Genomic DNA, 6,691 nt, shown 5'->3' on the forward strand with positions numbered 1-6,691 from the left:
GTCAGTAAAACTTAGGAGAGAAACTTAATTTGAAATAATTTGACCAAAGCTAGGAGATAGGTCTAGACGAGGAATCAAAGGGTTAAAAAAACACCACCAAAACCTTCTTTAAAGCAGAGACTAACGTTACTGGATCCTAACAAACAGATGTTCGCTGGATGACATGAAACAATATTACACAAGTTTAGAAGATAAACACGGACATTCTACACGGGTACACAGACACGAACAACAATATACATTTAAATGGTTAGGCCTACCGGAATACAAAATAGGTAGACTAGATCACGGGCGCTTGGATAGAAAATGTGAATTTAAAAAAATGATATGGCAGTGGTAACGTGTACTGTGGAAATCACACTTTTACACAGTACACATACCCACTGATATCATTTTTAATTCTCATTTGCTATGCAAGCGCCTGCGGACTACTTCCTGTGATGTGATATATCGGGTCCAATAGAAGTACTGGACCTAATCATAACGAACATGTTCGTTGGATGCGAATTACTAGAAATAGATAATTGGCATGTACATGTAGTAATAACGACAGTACAGAAAAGTAAATTGTCGAATTTTCGAGACAATATGCCCTCCAGTGTTCCATGATCTATGTCTATAAATATTATGTGACCGTTTGTAATTTACTTGTGTCTTGATAAAGGAGCAAGTTACTTGCCAATATACTGTCGTTATCACTGCATGAACAATTAGCCTATATATATATATATATATATATGGGGCAAAGAAGTAATTCAAACAGTGTAAACAATAAGGTTTGTTAAATTTTCGAGGCAATCCGCCCCTTTATCAAAACACAAAAAATCACAAATACAATCACATAATATATATAAGAAGTACTGGAAATACAATAAAATACAATAAGAATAATGTTTTAGTAACTGGAGAAACCACAATGAACCCTTCGGCAAACGTGGGCCGAAGGCGGATACTAGCGTGACTGCATCATGTTCAAACACTAGAACGCTATGCGACCAACGGCAGAGATATTTTGAATTCCCCCGCACGTGAAAGTATTCCGAAGAGTTCAAAGACGATTCGTCCCTAAAGACTGCTAGTGGACGACATTGCATTTATATAAAAAATGTTGCATTATCGTCTCTACAGTGATTGTTAAATATCGTGTACAAAGTCTGAAAAACTTTAGAAAAATATGTGTTAGATCATAAGAATTATAGAGAGTGGTGTGAAAAAACTGCTACGAATATTTATCAAGACTGAAAATATAAGAAATACGAATGCCGAAGTGTCCCTACAGGACGCTACGGGAAACAGACGATTCGGACCAACTCGGACCAAGATGCTGTTGCATGATGGCGGGAGGCGACTAAATGTGAGTCTCAAGATGCTGTTGCATGATGGCGGGAGGCGACTAAATGTGAGTCTCAAAGAGCAACAGCAATTATGAAAAATTTAACAAATTGAATAATTAACTACATGAATAGTTAGATATAATGGTCAGATGGAGAGTATATCCAGAAGACGTCTTTAACGTTCGTTCATACCCCGAGGGTAGCAGGTTTGGAGCAGAGAGAAATGCATAAAATGTTAAAATACTTTTACTAAAACATCCTAGTTTCATACAATTGTAAAAGTGGAGAGTAGCAGGTCATCTTACAACCTCAGACACGCGAGGACTTTCCCTTTCGCCTATAGTGGTAGGATGTTTGCCGTGAGAGCGAAAGGTCGCTATAGTTCGAAGACCGACACGGACAGAGTATTTTTCATTACTCCTTCCTATTACATTTACATGATAAAGGATTAATCAACTGTCCTGACACCCACCATATTTATACACTTGGCACGAATTGTCATCCCACAGACGGTTATATGTAACAGGAGAGGGAAAATGCAATGACCAGACCGGGACTCGAACCCGGGACCTCCGAACTCTAAACAGACGCTTTAACCGTTTGGGAAACTTGCCACCGGCGTTCAGCCCAGTCCAGTTCCACAACATATCATTCGACCGTGAGTAGGAAATTCGCGAAATTGGTACCCACGACACTCAGAGACCTATATTAGTTATTTTAATAGCTGTCTTAGTCAATAAAATGTCACATGACAGCTCTGCATACACAATTAATGAGAACATATCTTTGTATCCGACACTTACATAGATAAGACTGCTATGTTGATCCAACAGAAAAAAATATAATATAAAATATGTACACAGATATAGTTATGATCATTTTAGCGACACAAGATAACCAAGCTATCTTACGTCAATAGCATGGGTCAGCCCAATGGTCAGTCTTCTAAACACACTGTATATAATGCCATTACATATCAATCTAATTGGTTCACATTAATTGTGACTGTATAGATATTGCAGTCGGGCTTAACACGCCAAGGTCAGTCGTACCATCTAGAATAATAAACAGTCCTCTTTATCAGACACAGAAGGTAGAAAGAACCACTAGGCCGATCTGACATAAATAAAAATACTAAATGGTACACATCAATACAATACTCAATATACCGACATTATACCATATGCATGCACACACACCGTCCGAATAGCCCGACTAGTTTGATCAATGTATTAAATAAAACAATGTTGAAATCCCAAACCAACTTCAATTCCTGTACATCCAACACAACAATGTGTATAATATAAATATGCAGCCATCTTTCCTATTTCTACACCACACATACCATTTATCTCACATTTCCTGACCATTTCACTCGAGCCCCGATTAATTCTCTATACTCTGCTCTACTCTATCCTCCCATTTTTACCTACTGTATCCTACCCCTTATACCTACTGTATCCTACCTCTTATACCTACTGTATCCTACCCCTTATACCTACTGTATCGTACCCATTATACCTACTGTATCCTACCCCTTATACTTACTCTATCCTATCCCTTATACCTACTGTATCCTCCCCTTATACCTACTGTATCCTACCCCTTATACCTACTGTATCCTACCCTTATACCTACTGTATCCTACCCTTATACCTACTGTATCCTACCCCTTATACCTACTGTATCCTACCCCTTATACCTACTGTATCCTACCCCTTATACTTACTCTATACTATCCCTTATACCTACTGTATCCTCCCCTTATACCTACTGTATCCTACCCCTTATACCTACTGTATCCTACCCTTATACCTACTGTATCCTCCCCTTATACCTACTGTATCCTCCCCTTATACCTACTGTATCCTCCCCCTTATACCTACTCTATCCTACCCCTTATACCTACTGTATCCTACCCCTTATACCTACTGTATCCTCCCCTTATACCTACTGTATCCTACCCCTTATACCTACTGTATCCTCCCCGTATACCTACTCTATCCTACCCTTATACCTACTGTATCCTCCCCTTATACCTACTCTATCCTCCCCTTATACCTACTGTATCCTCCCCGTATACCTACTCTATCCTACCCTTATACCTACTGTATCCTACCCTTATACCTACTCTATCCTACCCTTATACCTACTGTATCCTCCCCCTTAAACCTACTGTATCCTATACCCCTTATACCTACTGTATCCTCCCCTTATACCTACTGTATCCTACCCCTTATACCTACTGTATCCTCTCCCTTATACCTACTGTATCCTACCCCTTATACCTACTCTATCCTACCACTATATCTACTGTATCCTACCCTTTATACCTACCGTATCCTACCCCTTATACCTACTGTATCCTACCCCTTATACCTACTGTATCCTACCCTTTATACCTACTGTATCCTACCCCTTATACCTACTGTATCCTACCCCTTATACCTACTGTATCCTACCCCTTATACCTACTGTATCCTACCCCTTATACCTACTATATCCTACCCCTTATACCTACTGTATCCTACCCTTATACCTACTGTATCCTACCCTTATACCTACTGTATCCTACCCCTTATACCTACATATCCTACTTATATCCTACCCTTATACCTACTTTATCCTACCCCTTATACCTACTGTATCCTACCCTTATACCACTTATCCTACCCTTATACTCTGTATCCTACTGTATCCTACCCCTTATACCTACTGTATCCTACACCTTATACCTACTCTATCCTACACCTTATACCTACTCTATCCTACCCCTTATACCTACTGTATCCTCCCCTTATACCTACTCTATTCTACCCCTTATACCTACTGTATCCTCCCCTTATACCTACTGTATCCTCCCCTTATACCTACTGTATCCTACCCTTATACCTACTCTATCCTACCCCTTATACATACTGTATCTTACCCCTTATACCTACTCTATCCTACACCTTATACCTACTGTATCCTACCCTTATACTTACTGTATCCTACCCTTATACCTACTGTATCTTACCCCTTATAACTACTGTATCTTACCCCTTATACCCACTCTATCCTACCCTTATACCTACTGTATCCTACCCCTTATACCTACTGTATCCTACCCCTTATACCTACTGTATCCTACCCCTTATACCTACTGTATCCTACCCCTTATACCTACTGTATCCTACCCTTATACCTACTCTATCCTACACCTTATACCTACTGTATCCTACCCCTTATACCTACTGTATCCTACCCCTTATACCTACTGTATCATACCCCTTATACCTACTCTATCCTACACCTTATACCTACTCTATCCTACACCTTATACCTACTGTATCCTACCCCTTATACCTACTGTATCCTACCCCTTATACCTACTGTATCATACCCTTATACCTACTGTATCCTACCCCTTATACCTACTCTATCCTACACCTTATACCTACTGTATCATACCCCTTATACCAACTCTATCCTACCCTTATACCTACTGTATCATACCCTTATACCTACTGTATCCTACCCTTATACCTACTGTATCCTACCCTTATACCTACTGTATCCTACCCTTATACCTACTCTATCCTACCCCTTATACCTACTGTATCCTACCCTTATACCTACTGTATCCTACCCCTTATACCTACTGTATCCTACCCCTTATACCTACTGTATCCTCCCCCTATACCTACTCTATCCTACCCCTTATACCTACTGTATCCTACCCTTATACCTACTCTATCCTACCCCTTATACCTACTGTATCCTACCCTTATACCTACTCTATCCTACCCTTATACCTACTGTATCCTACCCTTATACCTACTCTATCCTACCCCTTATACCTACTGTATCCTACCCTTATACCTACTCTATCCTCCCCTTATACCTACTGTATCCAACCCTTATACCTACTGTATCCTACCCCTTATACCTACTGTATCATACCCCTTATACCTACTGTATCATACCCCTTATACCTACTGTATCATACCCCTTATACCTACTGTATCCTACCCCTTATTCCTACTGTATCCTACCCCTTATACCTACTATATCCTACCCCTTATACCTACTGCATCCTACCCCTTATACCTACTATATCCTACCCCTTATACCTACTGTATCCTCCCCTTATACCTACTGTATCCTACCCCTTATACCTACTATATCCTACCCTTATACCTACTGTATCCTACCCTTATACCTACTGTATCCTCCCCTTATACCTACTGTATCCTACCCTTATACCTACTGTATCCTACCCCTTATACCTACTGTATCCTACCCTTATACCTACTGTATCCTACCCCTTATACCTACTGTATCCTACCCTTATACCTACTCTATCCTCCCCTTATACCTACTGTATCCTACCCTTATACCTACTGTATCCTACCCTTATACCTACTGTATCCTACCCTTATACCTACTGTATCCTCCCCTTATACCTACTGTATCCTGCCCTTATACCTACTCTATCCTACCCTTATACCTACTGTATCCTCCCCTTATACCTACTGTATCCTCCCCTTATACCTACTGTATCCTCCCCTTATACCTACTGTATCCTCCCCTTATACCTACTGTATCCTCCCCTTATACCTACTGTATCCTCCCCCTTATACCTACTCTATCCTACCCATTATACCTACTGTATCCTATCCTTATACCTACTGTATCCTCCCCTTATACCTACTGTATCCTACCCCTTATACATACTGTATCCTCCCCTTATACCTACTCTATCCTCCCCTTATACCTACTCTATCCTCCCCTTATACCTACTGTATCCTACCCCTTATACCTACTGTATCCTCCCCTTATACCTACTCTATCCTCCCCTTATACCTACTCTATCCTCCCCTTATACCTACTGTATCCTACCCCTTATACATACTGTATCCAACCCTTATACCTACTGTATCATACCCCTTATACCTACTGTATCATACCCCTTATACCTACTGTATCTTACCCCTTATATCTACTGTATCCTACCCCTTATACCTACTGTATCCTCCCCCTTATACCTACTATATCCTACCCCTTATACATACTGTATCCTACCACTTATACCTACTGTATCCTCCCCTTATACCTACTGTATCCTACCCCTTATACCTACTCTATCCTACCCCTTATACCTACTGTATCCTACCCCTTATTCCTACTCTATCCTACCCATTATACCTACTGTATCCTACCCTTATACCTACTGTATCCTACCCCTTATACCTACTGTATCCAACCCCTTATACCTACTGTATCCTACCCCTTATACCTACTCTATCCTCCCCTTATACCTACTATATCCTACCCCTTATACATACTGTATCCTACCACTTATACCTACTGTA

This window comes from Pecten maximus, chromosome 16 (assembly GCF_902652985.1).
Source record: "Pecten maximus chromosome 16, xPecMax1.1, whole genome shotgun sequence".
In the NCBI taxonomy this organism is placed as follows: domain Eukaryota; kingdom Metazoa; phylum Mollusca; class Bivalvia; order Pectinida; family Pectinidae; genus Pecten; species Pecten maximus.